The sequence below is a fragment of the Grammomys surdaster genome, unplaced genomic scaffold (assembly GCF_004785775.1).
Source record: "Grammomys surdaster isolate TR1022 unplaced genomic scaffold, NIH_TR_1.0 188, whole genome shotgun sequence".
Lineage (NCBI taxonomy): Eukaryota > Metazoa > Chordata > Mammalia > Rodentia > Muridae > Grammomys > Grammomys surdaster.
In genome coordinates this window covers 14204024-14222453 of record NW_021604633.1, presented here as the reverse complement: position 1 = coordinate 14222453, position 18430 = coordinate 14204024, and the positions used below count along the sequence as shown (strand labels likewise).

Sequence of the window (18430 nt, the reverse complement as noted above, 5' to 3'; positions counted from 1 at the left end):
AGGATTTTTGTTTCAGGTGCTTGTGATTGAATTTAGAGGTTTGTGCATGATAGGCAAGTGTTCTTTTACTGAGCTAACTAATACATTTTCACCAGTGAATTCCTTATGCCTACTGGAGTGATTATCTAGAAATTCTAGATTTGCCATGCTGTAACTTGAGAGCTGCCAGATAAGCTGGAAAAAGTCTGCAACACAAGAGTTGGCAATGACTTAGAAGACTTCATCAAGAGAGAAAAAGTTGCCAATTAATAAGACTTGGTTTCTCAAGCCAGAATACTAAAAATGCTATTTAATTATAATTGCCACTTACGAGCGACTTTGAATAGGATACTAAACCTCTCTGTACCATACTACTCTCAAGTGCAGAATAGGATACTCATATACTGGCTGAAAGTTAAAATTGAAGGGTCAACTGATACTGTTGAGTATTCAAGTATTCTTAGTATACATTACTATTACTTAGTGCATTACTATTAGCTTACAAATGAAATTTTATCTGAGGTACCATAGACACGGTGGGCTTGAGTAGATAATCTGAAGTCCCTGGCATTCTGTCATATAATGCCATTTTTAGAGTTGGTTCCCAGTGCCCATGAGCTATATGGCTCCCTCTCTCAATGACATATTGTTTGTATTGTCACTTCGTAAAAGAGATTGTGCTGTCATTTCTCTTTGTAGCAAATGTGGTTGGCATGATGATGGATAGAAACAAGCAGATGCTTTTGTCAAACCCAGTGTTGGAAGAGGGAAGCAGAGATGTTGGTATAGACAACCATTGGAGGATGAAAGCAATCTTGAAGAAGTAGCATTAAATTTGTTTTCTTTGTAACAAACAAGAATGTCCAGGGGTCTCTGATTTGAAGGGAGAAGCACCAACACAACCAGAGTCAGGACAGAGAGCTTGTGCATTGTCCCCAGGAAGACACCGGTATTCTCTGTAATGAGCATCATCACTTTGATTGCACAGCCCTGGTGAAGTGTGAATGGCCTGGGGTTTCTGAGGTGTAGCATCATACTTAATTGGCCATGCACAAACAGGATGTCATTGTCATTCCTGTCCGACTACAGAACAGCAATTTGTAGACACCTGGATTTGTTCCTTCTCTAACCTGAAATAAAAAGGAGAAGAATCATGAGTCTAGTTTTTCTTCCTTCCTTCCTTCCTTCCTTCCTTCCTTCCTTCCTTCCTTCCTTCCTTCCTTCCTTCCTTTCTTTCTCTTTCTTTCTTTCTTTTCCTTCATGGATTTTGCCTTCTGAAAGAGGTTTCCTTGTCTCTGTAAGGATATGTAACATGGTGCTAGGATGTATGTGATATATATGTTAGTACTGGTCTTTTTGAAGGGTAAATTGAAGGAACCATTACTTTTGCTGAATTATGAATAACAACATGAGTTGCTGCATGACTGTTTACTAATAACTGGTAATCCCCAGGTCAAGCATCTGATGATTCAGCATTTACTGTGTTTTCATGGTGAGTAAACTGCAAATGCACCACTTGTCTTAATGCACATTTGTCTATGTAAGTCATAGTCATAGGCTAACAGGTTAAGATGCTATTCTTAGTATGGCTATCCATTCACTGGAGTCACAGTCACAGAGAGCTTGAGACTGTATTCTTCACTTTTGAGTTTGGAACAGTTTCAAACCTGGATATGAGTTACAAACGTAGCACAAAAATATCTGCAACCTTTTACCCAGAGCCACCCTCCTGGCCAGTCGATTCAACAATGTCCTTTTTGACATAGGGATGCAGTCCACGCTCAGGGAGGTAGCTAATGTCATTTACCCCGAGACAGTTCCTTCTTCCTTCCTTGACTTTGATGCCACATTTTTTATGAAGATTATAGGTCAGGTGTTTCATAAATAGCCTTTGAACTAAATTTGGCTTTATCTAATAATTTCGTCATAATTCTGTGCAGCCAATCCCCCTTCTGACAACATTTTCACAATTATGTTATTTTTCTTAGATCCAATCATTGGCATTCAGTGTCAGTGTTTTACTCTTATTGATGATGTCTGGGTTAGTTATTTTAGTGATCTAGGCATAGTGGCACTTTAATCCCTGAACCTGGAGAGGCAGAGGCAGGAGATCTTTGTGGGTTCAGGGTCTCCAAGGCTACATTAGACCCTACCTCAACAGCAAAGAAACAAATCAAACCAGGTTATGTTTGCAGAGTTCCTCTATTGGAAGCATACTATTTTGTTACAACTTGTAATTAGGAATTACTCCATAAAGAGAAATCCTCAGGCTAAAGTACTCTTCTGCAGCCTGCTTTTGTCTATTACCATTAGCATTTAATGCCTGATTAAGTACTATATTGGTGAAAAGCGTTCTAGTTTTTAGTGCTTTTGTTCTTTCCGTATTACTTATTAAACTCCCACTTATTCATGTTACTTCTGTCATTTATAGATTTATTTATATAATTATGATTTCCTGAAACCATATATTGCCCATTGAGCTCTAATTTAGTTTATCATGGTTTAATTTGGTGATCAAATTGGGATTTGAGTAGTAAGAATGAGCTCTCTCAAGGCGGATGCTGTATGTATTTTTTGTTTCTTCTTTCTTCCTTTCTTTCTTGTTTATTTTATTTTTATTTCTTTTTCTTTCTTTTTTTTTTTAAAGGCATGGTTTCTCTGTGTAGCTCTGTTGGCCTGAAACTCACTCTGCAGACCAGGCTGGCCTTGAACTCAGAGATCCGCTTGCCTTTGCCTCCTGAGTTCTGGTATTAAAGGCATATGCACCTCCACCCAGCTTCTTTATTTTTGAGGCAGGATCTCATGAAGCTCTGACTGCAGACTGGTCTGGAACTCACTCTGTAGCTGAGGTAACCTTGAGTCTCTTGATCCTCCTGCTCCTGTGTTCTGAGTGCTAGCATTTTTGTTGAGGCCCAGCTGGCCTGATACTTGCTCTCCTCTGCCCCTTCAGTGTTGAGATTGAAGACATGAGGCACCATGCTCAGGTTGACTTCTGTGTCCCTTTGACATGTCCCTAGCATTCTCTCAGCACCTCCTCAGTTTCTGGCACAGTTGGGTAATCCAGGTTCACTTCCTTGTCCCTATATGAAAAATAGCCATTTCTGTAAGTAGTCATTTCTTTGAGGAGAGTGGCATTAGAAACCAGCTGCTGGGTGCTGGATGGTGCTGCCTCGGGGCATTTTTCGGTGAAGAGACAGATTTATACACACACTGCTCCTACCTATGTGTTCTCTTTATATGTACACGTATGTATATCACGATATACATTTATGTATGACCTGTGGTTCCTACATCCTCTCATCCTGGCTTATTATAATGCCACTCTTTGTTGACGTGTCCTCCTGCCTTGACAGAGAAGATAATGGTCCCTGCTGTTTAGTTGCTCAATTCCCCTACGTGTAGTCATCTGTTAGGCTTGCCGGACTGCCTTCCTATTCATTCGCACCTGTATGTTGCTTTTTCAGTAAATTGTAAGGAGCAGAGAAATAGGAAGGAGACAGAAGGAAGGGATATCATATTTAAAATGTGAGGTACAATTTATAGGTTTTTACAGATGTTTCTATGAGTAGGTATCATAAAGCTAAGATTCTAGGAATTAAGCATTCATTCGTTTGTTCATTCATTCATTTGGCAGGATCCCTGTAGCCCAGGCTGGATTTAAACTCTGCCCAGCTGATGACCTGATTCTCCTGCCTTTACCTTCAAAATGCTAGAAATACAGGTGTGTACTACCACAGCAAGCCCAGCTCAAGCAAGTTTACCTTTAACTTTTTTCAGGTCTTAAATCTATAATCTAACATTTTATTTGTTTGTTTGTTTTAAACTCCAGATTTTATTCCCCTCCTGGTCCACCTTCCAACTGCTCCATATCCCATACTTCCTCCCTGCCCCCTGTCTCCAGGAGGATGTCCCCATTCCCCACCCTCCACCCTACCTCTAAACTCCCTGAGACCTCCAGTCTCTTGAGGGTTAGGTGAATCTTCTCTGACTAAACCCAGACCCGGCAGTCCTCTTCTGTATATGTGTTGGGGGCCTCATATCAGCTGGTACATGCTGCCTGGTTGGTGGTCCAGTGTTTGAGATATCTTGGGGGTGGGGGCCCAGATTAACAGAGACTGCTGGTCCTCCTACAGGATTGCCCTCCTCCTCAGCTTCTTCCAGCTTTTCCCTAACTCAACCACAGAAGTCAGCAGTTTTTGTCCATTGATTGGGTGCAAATATCTGTATCTGACTCTTTCAGCTGCTTGTTGGGTCTTTTGTAGGACAGTCATGATAGGTCCCTTTTTGTGAGTGCTCCATAGCCTCAGTAATAGTGTCAGGTCTTGGGGCCTCCCTTTGAGCTGGATCCCACTTTGGGCATGTCACTGGACCTTCTTTTCCTCAGGCTCCTCTCCATTTCCATCCCTGCAGTTCTTTCAGACAGGAACAATTATGGGTCAGAGTTTTGACCGTGGGATGGCAACTCCATCCCTCACTTGATGCCCTGACTTTCTGCTGGAGGTGGACTCTACAAGTTCCATCTCCCTACCATCTAGCATTTTATCTAAGGTCCCTCCCTTTGAGTCCTGAGAGTCTCTCACCTCTCAGGTCTCTGATACATTCTGGAGGGTTCCCTCAACTTCCTACCTCCTGAGGTTGCCTGTTTCCATTCTCTCTGCTGGCCCTCAGGGCTTCAGCCCTTTACCCCTGCCCAGTACCACATTATGTTCCTTTCTCCCCCTCCTCCATCCACTTTCCCTCCCATGTTTCTCCCTCCCTCCTCCCTTGTGATTGCTTTCTTCTTCAACCCAAGTGGGCCTGAGGTGTCCTCACCTGGGCCCTTCAGCTTGTTGACCTTTTTGAGTTCTGTGGACTGTATCTTGGGTATTCTGTACTTTTTTATTTTTGGCTAATATCCACTTATTAATGAGTACATACCATGCATGTCCTTTTGGGTCTGAGTTACCTTACTCAGGATGATATTTTCTAGTTCCATCCGTTTGCCTGCAAAACTCAGGATGTCCTCATTCCTAATAGCTCAATAATAGTATTCTGTTGTGTAAATGAACCACGTTTTCTGTATCTATTCTTCTGATGTGGGACATCTTGGTTGTTTCCAGCTTCTGAATATCACAAACAAGGCTGCTATGAACATTTATTCGTCTATAATACTTTAACACTCACAGAAATTAGATGTTTGAAGAGGCATGAGAGATAGTCTACAAAAAGACCTGACTATAATAATGCAGATACATTAACACCTGTAACCACATAGAAAGAATCAAAAGAAAACACAAAGAATTTCAGGAGCAAAGAAAATCTATGCATTGACATAGGCAGCTGGAGAGTGTGACTGACTGAAGGCTTCCTTTCTATTTGCTCTCCCAAATCCCACCTTTTCTGAATCTGTTTCCACTGGACTCATCCTGTAGACGGCTGGGGAAGGTCAGTACTGAGAAAGTCTCTCTTGGATACAGCAGTTATTACGTACAGGAAGTGCAGCGAGAGTGAAGTTTTGTTGTATGTTTTCAATGAATTTTATAAAATGTTTACTTTATGAAGTAATGCTAATAGTTGAGAATTTTTATAAGGTCAGTATACTTCAGGGACCTAATAGGACAATGATTTCATTTCAAACACACACCCCTCTTTTTGTTAAGGACTCTCCATTGTGCAAAGTGTTTTAAATTTAAAGTATGCATATTAAGTGTCTCAGTGATGCAAAAATGTAGGCTGGGTTTATCACTCTTCAATCACAAGTTATTGCTTCATGGCTTCCAAGGAAGGAAGTTAGGGCTTGTGGAGAATCTGGTCCCATATTGCATAGTGTAAGTAGAATAAATAAATTCCACATTGATGAATCTCAATGTGGCTGCCACTCTAAATTGCCTTAGTTTGAGATTCTAGCTCAGTCAGCCATTATATTTTCTTAACCTTGACTCTCGACACTTTAGATGTTCAGTTTTCAAGGAAGACAAATTTAATACACATACTATTTGAGATTGTAAAGAAGGCAATAAGAGATGTACAAAATTCATATAAGCCACCTTCGTTATAGTTGAGTCTTCAAATATACTCTCCCCTAATTGTATATTTTACAGTTTTAAAGGTAGCCCTTAAACTAGGCACCATTGTTAGCTCCCATTGAAATCCTTTGTTGAATAAGAAATGTGGATACTGGGTCTTTTCTTGACAGGACTCTCAGGCCTATTGAAAGGTGGCTGCAGCTTAGGGCGGAGTCTGCACAAAGGGCATAGTGACACTTCCCTTATGTTTTATGAGTTCATAGAGTTCACAGCAACTCAAATGTTCCAGTATCCACATCAAAAGCTATTTGCACTTTGAGGATTTGTAGGTCTCGTGTCTGCTTGAACACTTTCCTATCTAGAAACCCCACCCCTGGCCAGCCCCCTGAATTCTTAAGAAAGTACCTCTCAGTACTTTCGTTTGAGATGTAACTACACTAACACTTTAAAACTAAAAGGCACTGACAGGAGTTAAAACCTCCTGTTCGGTGGTTTTAGATCCTGTATTCTCTTCAGGTTGGTTTTACCCACAATTCCAGCTGAGACCATAACTGACACATGAGTAGATGAGAAGTTTTGAAAAACTGTTTTTGAAGATGCTAAAGAAGACTGTCCTCAGATTTATATTCTGGATTATTCTAACAAGGTGTTTGTGGTGATATATTTTACAGTCATTTCACCAAATATGATATCTGTCAAATTATACTAGGCTTGTTTTAAGGGTCTCAGGAAATAGGCAGTAAATGGTACTTATATTTACCGACGGAAACATTAGGGCTGGTGTCCAGTAGTTCTTTAGACCATGACTATTCTATGGCTAACTTAGCCATTTGATGAATATGCACTGAAAGTCTCTGCGTGCAGTGACAGCAGTAATAAGACGGCAGTGGCCACGCCTCTAATGCTCATGACTCTTGTGTAAGACATAATTAAGAAACCACCGAAACCACAGAGGAATATCTTGTAACATGGTTTAGGAGACCTTTGTCCCTGGGCTTATTCACTAATGGATTCTCTAATTATTGGGCAGACAATTGAATCATTGTTTTTAAAATGTTTGGGACTATACAGTAGAGGTATGTAACCTCATGGAAGACTAAGAGCTGCTATCTTTCTTCTAAGCTCTCAGTGTATTTTTATTACCAGTGGGATACTTTGTGGGTCTGTCTTTTAGTAGATAACATTAAATGCCAGAACAGACTTTTATTTTGAAACCCAGCAATTGCACAAACCTATCTACTGAAATTATGTTAATAATTGCTAAACTTTATTGCCATACATACTGCATAGTAGAAATAAGGTTGAGGGTTGTTGGTAAGTCAATCAGTTTATTTCTTGAAACACAAAAATCAAGAAACAGCTAAGCAGTAGTGGTACACACCTTTAGTCCCAGCACTTGGGCAGCAGAAGCAGGTGGATCTCTGAGTTCAAGGCCAACCTGGTCTACAGAGTGAGTTCAAGGACAGCCAGGACCCCTGTCTCAAAAAACTGAACTGATGATGATGATGATGATGATGATAATAATAATAAATCAAGATAAAGAAACATCAAAGGTATTTAGTATTTCTTTATGTCAGGAAATATCTGAAGTGAATGTATTTTTAAGTGAAAATATATGAGTTAGGTACAGTAGTATACACACCTATTGTCCCAGTATTTAGAAAGCTGAGGTAAGATGAACAGTGACTGGGACAGCTGGGACAACATAGTAAATTCCAGGCCAACCTGAGCTATAACAAGATCTTGTCTCAAAACAAGAACAAAAGCAATGTATATTATATCTAAGATCAGAATAAATAACAAGCCCTTTAAGGCATAAAAGCTGGAGAAATAGTTCTATGAGATGCATTGTCATAGTGACAGTAAATATGAATGCTAAAATGGCTGCATGTTTTGCTGAGGACTCGCTGAGACTAAATTTGTAAAAATTATAAGAAAACAAGCATACAAGGGCTAAGCATACAAAATAAGCTCAGTGATGCACAGCTTATGTGAGACACACAGACCTTTGAGTTTGAGTCCCAGACCTAAAAACGATAGAAAGTATTTCTTTTTTGCTTCTTGAATGTTTTCAGTTCATAGTACTCTTAATGTCTCAGTGATTAGTTCATGTTGTCTCTGGTATATATACAGATGCATATAGAAAAAGTATATATATTTCATTCAAGGAAGGTTTGGAAATATTTTGTGATGCTCTGTGAGAGTTCACAATAGCATGGTTTGGAACTGTATTAGGAGTCTCCATGGAAACAAACACTAGGGTAAGTATAAAGATAGGGTAAGTATAAAGGGGATTTAATGGACTGGCTCATCCAGTTAGAGGCTGAAAAGTTCCACAGTGGCTGGCTGTCCACTGTCTGCACAGTCAGAGAAACATGTAGCTAGATGTTAGTCAAGAAGGCAGACATCTGAGGAAGGCAGGAGGGGGGAGGAGGGGAGAGGTTAGGAGAGGGGAGAGAGAGAGAGAGAGAGAGAGCCAGAGCCAGAGCCAGAGCCCTATTCAAGATCAAATGTGCAGAAGTCATTCATATAGCCCATGGTGTAAGTCTCTGTATTGTAGAGTGGAAAGCTTTTGTTGTTGTTTTGCCTTTTTTTTTTTTTTGACGTTTAGTTGTTTTGTTTCTTTTCATGTTTTTGTTGTGCTGGTGGTTGTTTTGAGACAAGGTTTTTCTGTGTAGCACTGGTTGTCCCAGAGCTCACTCTTTAGACCAGGCTGGCCTCGAACTCATAGAGCACATACATGAACGTACACACATACATGTATACATATACACATGCGTATAGCACACATAAGTACACACACATGAAAAATTTCTCAATTATTGGCAGGAGCCAGGACCCTCGCCCTTACCCTCACCCCCTACCTTTCCCCACCTGCACAATGTCCCCTGCAGCCTGGCAAACACAAGCTCCTGCTTGGCAAGCAGTGTATAGCAGGAAAACCATAACTCAAGCAGTGTACCATATCTTTTGAAGAATAGCAGGTGGATCATAATTCAAGGCAGTGTACCGTATAGACCATGACATGTTCAAGGCACAGGCCAAGAAGATTCTGTACTTTCCCACTATCTGGCTCCTCTTACCCCCTCCCCTTGTAAAGCATGTTATAAAAAAGCATTTCATGTTCAAATACACGACTCTTGACAAGCAACTGTTTGCTTGAGTCCATTCCCCTCTCGCCCGTTCTTCTTTCAGGTTGCGGTTCTCCTCGCCCCCACGAATAACTAGGACCCGCCGGTCGGGTCAAATTATAACTAAAAATGTGCAGATAAAAGTTTGAAGCCACTCGACAGAGAGATTTATATATGCAAGTATATTTTATTTAAAAATTTTATTACATATAAAATATATGTAAAAATATATAATATTCTTTTGGCAACTATTATCCTACAATATTAAACTTAATTTGAAGGTCATATTAGCCTAAAATAGAATGAATACAAGTAAATATTGAGAAAAATTCCACGCTAAAATAACTTTAGATGCACATGCAGAGAGAAAGGATTCTTTTTCTTTCCTTTCCTGACCTACTAGGCTGGCTCAGAAAATGCGTTAGAAGATAGAGATGTGGTACAAGGTAGAAGGTACATGATATATACTTATGTGCTAGGCCCTGGACTCAGTACCCAGTGCACACAGCATATTGAGTCCATCCAGCTTGCTGGTCACTGATGCTCTAGCTCAGCCTGGCCTCTGGTAAAGTAGCTCCCCACACTGACAGTGGCTTCCAGTAGTTGAGACACCATCTAACCCAAAATCTATTTTACTGTAAAGTATCAGACGCCTTGTGTAACTTATCTTAAAGATAGAAAACAGTGGTTATGCAGGTGTACTCACTCTCTGAGGACTCTCACTGGTCAGCTCACAATACGGCTAAGTTGAACGATGGTAATTCAGTGACCATATCTATACCAAAACCCAATGAATTTGACACTTGAAATAAGCCATTAGTAATATGAAGCCAGGCATGATAGCACACACCTTATTCCCAACACCCTGGAGGCAGAGACAGTTGGATCTACAGAGGTCAGACTAGTCTACAGAGCAAGTTCTAGGACAGCCAGGACTACATAGAGAGACTCCGTTTTGAAAAAAAAAATAGTGATATGACTTGCATCTTAATAAAGCTCAATAAAGCTGTATTTTTTTTTAAAAAAATAAATGAATCACAAATGAGAAATTTGAGTTTTTACTTTTACCCACACTTTAAATACATTTATCTAAACCCCCACACATGAAGGCTTGCTTCTATCACGTAAGAAATTTAGAGAATTTTCTAGTGCACACGTTCTAGGCCCAACCGAGGATTTGCTGATGTATCATTGAAGATCTTGAGAATAGCTCACCTCACCCGTAGTTTGATGCCTTTCCTTCCATGGGGTTCTATTATCATATAATCATAGACAGCAAAGCTCATTCTTTACTGCTTCCAGGTATGTCCCCCAGAACTGTTGTGTGTGCACGCGCCTGTGCACAAGCATTTTTCACTCAAGGTCTCTGTGATGGTTGGTAGTGTCAGCTTGACAGAATGTAGAATCACCTTGAAACAAACTTCAGGGCACCCCTATGGGGGGTTATCTAAATTATATTAGCTTTTGGGATGTCTGTGGAAGGTTGCTTCCATGAGGTTGATTGATGTGGGAAGACTTATGTTAACTGTGGGCAGGATCCTGGACTGTATAAAGAGAAAAACTGGGCACTAGCATTCACTGCTCTGTGTTTGATTGTGAATCCAGTGTGACCAGTTGCTTCAAGGTCAGAATGGACCCTGAGCCCATTAGAAGTCCTTTCTTCCAGGTCACTTCACTTTTGTGACAAGGAAGCAACAGAAAAAAGAAACTGTCCCATAGGTTACTTCAAGCTAGCCTGAAACTCTCAAAACAGCCCAGGTTGGCTTCAGACTCTTGGCTGTTCTCCTGCCTTGCTTCCAAGTACTGGGATTACCAAGTACTGAATTACCATGCCTGGCTTCTTTGGAACCCTTTAGAATGAGAACTGGGTCATGTGATACAGTTGTAAAAAAAGAGATTTTGAAATTATTCAAAATGAAACAAACTGAGCAGAGCCACTCTGTGAACGTTAATCTTGCTAAGTATATTTAAGGATTTCCAAAGATTACATAAAGTCATCTAAGAACATAGTAGTTTTTGCTCACAGGGACTGTCAACTTACTAGATTGTCTTGTGGTTGACTTTACATGTACTTTGTCTCAAAAGACTTTCATACAAAACATTTTTAACTATCCATACATTTTTAACTGTTTTTCCAAATGGTACTATTATATGAAATTCATTAATTTAAGAAACATTCTGAACTAAAACTGGACCTACTCTCTGTGCCATTTAAAATGCTCCTTAGTGTTTACTTTAAGGACTCCAGGATAACAAATCACAGAAATATATGCATAGCAATATTTACCACAGCACTGGTCATAATAGCTATCATGGGAACAACCCAAGTGTCCTGAGGGAGGATAAAGAAAACATGCTGTATAGATGTGATGGAAACGTTTGCAGCCATAAAAATGAATGAAATTATATTTGTGGCACATGGATACAACTAGAGATAACTGTAAGTGGCTTAAGCTAGTTTCAGAATGACCAATATTGCGCTTTCAGTTGTGATTCCTAGATTTTATGTACTACATAAAACCATGGATGTGCATATGACATGAAACTGAAAGCAAAACAGCCCCTCAGGGGGGGATGGCGAGGACTGAAGGGGGGGGGGGCTGAAGGGGGGGAAGGAGGGAGGGGAGGGAGGGGAAGGTAAGGGGATGGTGTTGAATGGGTTGAGCAGAAGTCCACTCTGGTGTACAGTGCTGTGTACAGTGAGGACCCACAGTGAAAACAAAGGAATGAGAAACACTGTAACACTGTCCCTGTAACACTAGGCTTTGTGAAATTTTAAAGAAAGGCAGTCAACACAGTGTCTCTGATTTGTCCTGGTCCATGATTCCCCCCCCTCCCCAAACCCAACTATGAATCCTTGGGATTTGAATTCCACACCTCACTGATTTGTGAGAGAGCTTAAATTTATATAGAATCTTTTTTTTTCCTTGTTAAAATGTTTCCACACACTCTTTGGGAAAAATTATCTAAGTGAATGAATCAGATGTCTAGGTTGCTAATGTCCAATGGAAGGCTAGTGTTTTATAAACAAAATAGTGCCTTGTTAGACCTTTCATGTGTACAGATTAAGCTGTCACAAGTGACAACAACCCTCCCTCACACACACAGTTATGAAACAAACATAAACATTGTGGTCAGTTTGTGAAAAATGCATACCTTTGGGTCTTTTAATTGCAGAAATCAGAATATTTAGAATATAGTTGGTAGAATGTACTCTTTTTAGAAGCTTAAATAGTGGTGGAAGAATGTGTTGGGGTGTGTGTGGGGGGGTGGTTGTCACTTCTGACAGCTTTACAATTCTCCAATTAATTTGTACACATGAAATGTCTAACAAGGCACTATTTGTTTCCAAAACACTAGCCTTCCACTGAACATTAGCAATCTAAACATCTGATTATTTTGTGATATTCAGAAATCGACCCTGAGTTAGTGAGGATGATAGATTTTTGCAGCCCCGTTTAGAGCAGAGGCTCTTGGTGTTGAGCATCATGTACAGCAGGCTTCCTTTCCCCAGTCCGTGACAGATTGTTGGTTTTCCTGGAAAGAAAGGATTTGGAGATAAAGCCAGAGTCTAGTCCGAGGTGAAGAGGAGGCTCGTGTTCCTCGTCTTATCTTCTGTTTAGTGTGAGTGTGTGAGCGTGTGTACGTGTTAGTTGCTGAGAGCCCCTTCCTGTCTGCTGGGACGGAACTGAGAGGGGTGGTGCTGCTTTAGAGGTTCCGAAATCTAAGAGCCACTTTCCTTTCCCACCGCTTTCCGCTGAGTCAGTCCAGCAGTGAGCCCCGCAGGACCGGGAGGTCTTTGTGTTCAGATTATTTTACTAGCTACAAACGCCACACCCTTGTACTACAGAAACAGAACACTTTGTCCTTCCAGGAGGTCTGTACTTTGACCACGGCCCTGGGATTTCAAAGCTGCTTCATGGAGGCTTGTCTACTGTGATCTACAGTGTTGAGTCCAGTGAGTGGCCCGTTATAAAGCAGTTTTACAACTGCTTGCTGGTAAATTCCCACACTAGTGAGTCTGTACCTTTAAAAAGGCTCCTAGTCTGTGTTGAAGGGGAAAAGGCCATTGCACTACACAGGCAGCTGTAAGGAGAGGGTTAGTGTCTGAAAGGAGAGCTGAATTTGGAGACTGGGCTGTAGTTGGCACCCAGAGTTTTAACTTCCTAGACTGGGAGTACTCAAGGTCACCAGGTCTTATATTCCTCTTCTCCTCCTGACACTGCAAGGCGAGGAACCATTAAGGGTGCCTGTCTAGAGTTTTGAATACCATGGGAAAGGGATGGGGAAGGTTTAAAGGAAGGGAGGCATAAGTGCCAATTACTTCCTGATTTGTTATACTAGAAACGGTTATTTACTGTATTCTAAATCCTCTTCAAAGCCAATCTCAGCAATGTACAATATACTTCCCTAGTAACTATATGAAATGGGATCTCTCTCCTCCAAAGGTGTAAAGACAGTAAGAACAGCTAAATTGCGTGTATATATTTATGTCTGTGTATTAGTATGTGTACACCTGAGTGTAGGTATCCACAAAGTCCAGAAGAAGGTATCAGGTCCCCTGGAGCTGGAGTCACAGGCAGTCATGACGACCCCCCCCCATGAGTGTTAGAACCCCTTAGGTTCCCTGCAAGAGCTGCACATTAGAACCACTGAGATACCTCTCCAGCCTTAAAGCTAATGAGCTGAAGGGAGAACATGTACCCTAAAATCACTGGGCCATGAGCCAAAGGTCGTAGATCGTCTTCACAACACCCAACTCCCACACATCTGTATATCTCAGGCTTCTCCTGGGCACGCACCACTGGCTGTGTGAGGCTCAGTAGGGCATGGCTCCTCTGTTTTTGTCAACTGGCTTCTCTCATAGGCTAATCCTGATTGTCTTCTATTGTCTACCCTGCTGCCATAACATCTTCATAAAGGAAGATGATGAACACTGTGTTTTTCCAAAGCATCTTAGCTGAAATGAAAAGAAAAAGGAATTTGGAGTTAATGTTGAGTCGCAAGAGAGGACAACAGCTCTCTGGCCTTGAAGTACAGGAACATCACCTTCAGAGTGACCTTAGCAGCCAACTAGTTTGCATGTCTAGAGCAATCTGATCGAATTCAGTTATTATCATGCACGCTCTCAGCCGTTGAGCTACACCTCCACGTCCCTTTTATTTTCATTATAAGATCCAAACATTTACATTTTTAAAAAGTTATGTACACATGGTTTCGTTTTTATTCTAGATGAATTTTTTCTCAGGCCCAAATCAATATAAATATTCATTTAAAAAAAAACTTTAAACAGCGCAAATCATTTCTCAACCCCAAACTTTGCTCTGGAGGCCAAAGAATTTCAGAAATAAAAGGTGATGAAGTAAATAACAGTTGTCAACTCAAAGGGAGTAAGAGACACTTTATTCTGGAACCAAATGCACGTGGCCTTGCTTGGGAATACAGAATCAGGTTGCTCCAATTACCATGTTCCAATGAGGCAATAATTTTATGAAGTAACAGAACAAAGTCATAAATCAAAATGCTTTCAAACACATTGGTTTGTGCATCAGATAGCTAGCTGAGTTGCAGCAAAACAAGCCTCTGTGGTAGGTTTGCTGGCTGGTTTTATGTCAACCTGACACAAACTGAAGTCATCAGAGAGGAGGGAACATCAACTAAGAAAATGCCACCATAAGATAGGGCTCCATACAGCCTGGAGGGTATTTTCGTAATCAATGATTACTGGATAAGGGCCTAGTCCACTGTGGGTGGTGTCATCTCTGAGCTGGTGGTCCTGGGTTCTATAAGAAACAAGCTAAGCAAGCCATGGGAAGCAAGCCAGTAAGCACCCCTCCATGGCATCATCTCTTGCCTCCAGGTCCCAGCTTGTTTCAGTTCCTGTCCTGACTTCCTTCCATGATGAACAGTGATATGGAACTGTAAACCAAATAAACCCTTTCCTCCCCAACTTGCTTTTGGACATGGTGTTTCATCCCAGCGATAGTAACCCTAAGATATGTAGGCCTTAGACACTCTCTGAGGACACTATTAGCTTTGTGGTTGATAGAAGCTAGGGATCTGCTCATAGACTGCAAAAGAATTTGCTTCCCGGTCACAAAGATATTATGTCACACATAGCTGGGTATTAAATGGCTGTTTAGATGTTAAGACGGCCCAAGATAATACGGCTGTGGACTTGCATGGGTCCGACCCCTCTACAATCATCACAGTTATGATCAATCAGCCTTTCTAGACTGTTCTATGCAGCTGTGGCCTTTTGGAGTTTTTATATCATGAAAAGGTTTGTTTCTCTCTCTCCCCTGTCAGTGTGTAGCTCAGCCTGACTGAAACTGAGGCAATCCTCATGCCCTAAGGCCTCTTGAATACCGGGATTACAGGTATTAACCATCATGCCCACCTCAGAAATAACAGATTTAATGAGCCGAAACAGATGCCAACCAAAAAGAAATAACTGGGTGCTGGAGCCACTGTCGCCGAGCCCAGGCCGCGCTGCTGCTGCTCGCCCGTCGCCCCCCATCGTGCACTAGCGGTCCCAAAAGATTCAAAACCCAAGATGACAACCCTCAAGGACCAGCTGATTGTGAATCTTCTTAAGGAAGAACAGGCCCCCCAAAACAAGATTACAGTTGTTGGGGTTGGTGCTGTTGGCATGGCTTGTGCCATCAGTATTTTAATGAAGGACTTGGCAGATGAGCTTGCCCTTGTTGACGTCATAGAAGACAAGCTAAAGGGAGAGATGATGGATCTCCAGCATGGCAGCCTTTTCCTTAGAACACCAAAAATTGTCTCCAGCAAAGACTACTCTGTAACTGCGAACTCCAAGCTGGTCATTATCACAGCGGGGGCCCGTCAGCAAGAGGGAGAGAGCCGGCTCAATCTGGTCCAGCGAAACGTGAACATCTTCAAGTTCATCATTCCCAACATTGTGAAGTACAGTCCACACTGCAAGCTGCTTGTTGTCTCGAATCCCGTGGATATCTTGACCTACGTGGCTTGGAAAATCAGTGGCTTTCCCAAAAGCCGAGTTATTGGAAGTGGTTGCAATCTGGATTCGGCTCGGTTCCGTTACCTGATGGGAGAAAGGCTGGGAATTCACCCGCTGAGCTGTCACGGGTGGGTCCTGGGAGAGCATGGCGACTCCAGTGTGCCTGTGTGGAGTGGTGTGAATGTTGCCGGTGTCTCCCTGAAGTCTCCGAACCCAGAACTGGGTACTGATGCGGACAAGGAGCAGTGGAAGGAGGTTCACAAGCAGGTGGTTGACAGTGCGTATGAGGTGATCAAGCTGAAAGGTTACACATCCTGGGCCATTGGCCTCTCTGTGGCAGACTTGGCCGAGAGCATAATGAAGAACCTTAGGCGGGTGCATCCCATTTCCACCATGATTAAGGGTCTCTACGGAATCAATGATGATGTCTTCCTCAGTGTCCCGTGCATCCTGGGACAAAATGGAATCTCAGATGTTGTGAAGGTGACACTGACTCCTGAGGAAGAGGCTCGCCTGAAGAAGAGTGCAGATACCCTCTGGGGAATCCAGAAGGAGCTGCAGTTCTAAAGTCTTCCCAGTGTCCTAGCACTTCACTGTCCAGGCTGCAGCAGGGTTTCTATGGAGACCACACACTTCTCATCTGAGCTGTGTTTAGTACAATTGTGTTGTGGTGTGGGGGAAAAAAAATCTCAGTTCCCACAGCTCTACCCTGCTGCCAAGTGGTACTTGTGTAGTGGTAACCTGGTTAGTGTGACAGTCCCACTGTCTCCAAGACACACTGCCAACTGTGCAGGCTTGGATTACCCTGTGAGCCTGCTGCGTTGCTGCCCTGCGCACTCTCACCACACATGCCTAGGCCAACGAGTTCCCAGTCAGTCATAACCCGGCTCCAGTGTGTAAGTCCACTATGCATATCTTGTGCATAAGTGTTCTACAGGATATTTTATGTATTATATGTGTCTGCAGTGTACATTGCAATATTATGTGAAATGTAAGATCTGCATATGGATGATGGAACCAACCACTCAAGTGTCATGCCAATGAAAACACCAAATAAACCTTGAACAGTGAAAAAAAAAAAAAAAAAGAAATAACTGATTCCGGATGCCCTCGGCCACCAGTCACAAGGTTAGGCAGCAGGTGGGAAAATGTCCTCCAGAGCTAAGAAGCTGAAATATACTTTATAGTGAAAATTTGGAGAAGGAAGACACAAGTTGTTTTTTTACAACATTTCTACACTGGCTGTTGATAAGAGGGAGGGAAGCTATGAGAAGAAGCTGGGCAGTTTACAGGCAGCAACAGCCCTTGTCTCTGGAGTACTTGGGAGGCAACCTTGATAACATGGCAACTCCGGGATCTCCAAAGGATTTGAGTTAAAGTTCAGTGGGCCTTTGAGACTGGGAAATAATCTTTTGTTTTTTTAGCTACTAACTTACTACTTACTAATACCCCCATCCCTGCACTTCCATCCTATGTGTCCCTTTGTAATTCAACTTAGCACCCTTTATTTTTTTTTCTTATAAATAAAAAGAAGTCCTCATTTAACTTCATGTTTGGCTTTGTAAGAGCGAGCTCATTTGATCGCTTTCTCCACAATTTCGTTTCCTGCCGAGATAATGTTCTTTCTAGCCAGTGGCTAAATGGCACTGAACCTCAGACTTGGCTTTCGTCTCCATCTATTCTCTCCCTCCCTGATCTCATCAGGACCTGTGAATGTCAAGCCAGCTCCAGGCTGTTGAGTCCAGAATGTCTATATTCACTCCTGACAACTCCCTTAGTGCCAGACACTTAGTACACATCTTCTGTATTTATTGGTCACTGCAGACGCAGAAGGACTTCAAAACCGTTTCTTTCCCAGTCTTGTTCATTTTGTGTAAGCTATCACTCCTGTTTTGAAAACAATTGCATGGTCTCTTGTTGGCATACCTTTCCAGTCTCTTATTTTCCCTTTTCTATACAGATGAGTTTTTCTGGAGTTTACTTCCCAGTGCAACTAGAAAGCTTGAAGGTCTGTAATGGGGCCTTGGGTTTGGAGATGCATAGGGAAGATTTTTGAAGAAGGTGGGTGTGTGGTTGGAAAGGCAGACATGACAGAGAGGCATCAGGAATAACTAATGAAAGAAGTCAGGTGACAGAAGAACTGAGAGCCCCTTCCCACCAGGCCTACAGGTAAGGGAGAAAAGCCACAAGGTCTCCGAGCTTGGTGAGACTGCACTGGCTCCCATAAATGAACGAACACTTGGCAGGCAGCCAGCCTTGCCTTGACTCCTCCCTTGAAGTCCCACCCACTCTGCGGGTGGGGAATTCATTCTCACTTTTTAAAAGTA

At 42.0% G+C, this 18430-nt stretch overlaps 1 pseudogene; it reads left to right on the top strand.

The window, feature by feature from the left end:
• The first annotated feature begins 15589 nt into the window (after positions 1–15589).
• On the top strand, positions 15590–17190 carry LOC114622392 (annotated as a pseudogene).
• Positions 17191–18430: the final 1240 nt, after the last annotated feature.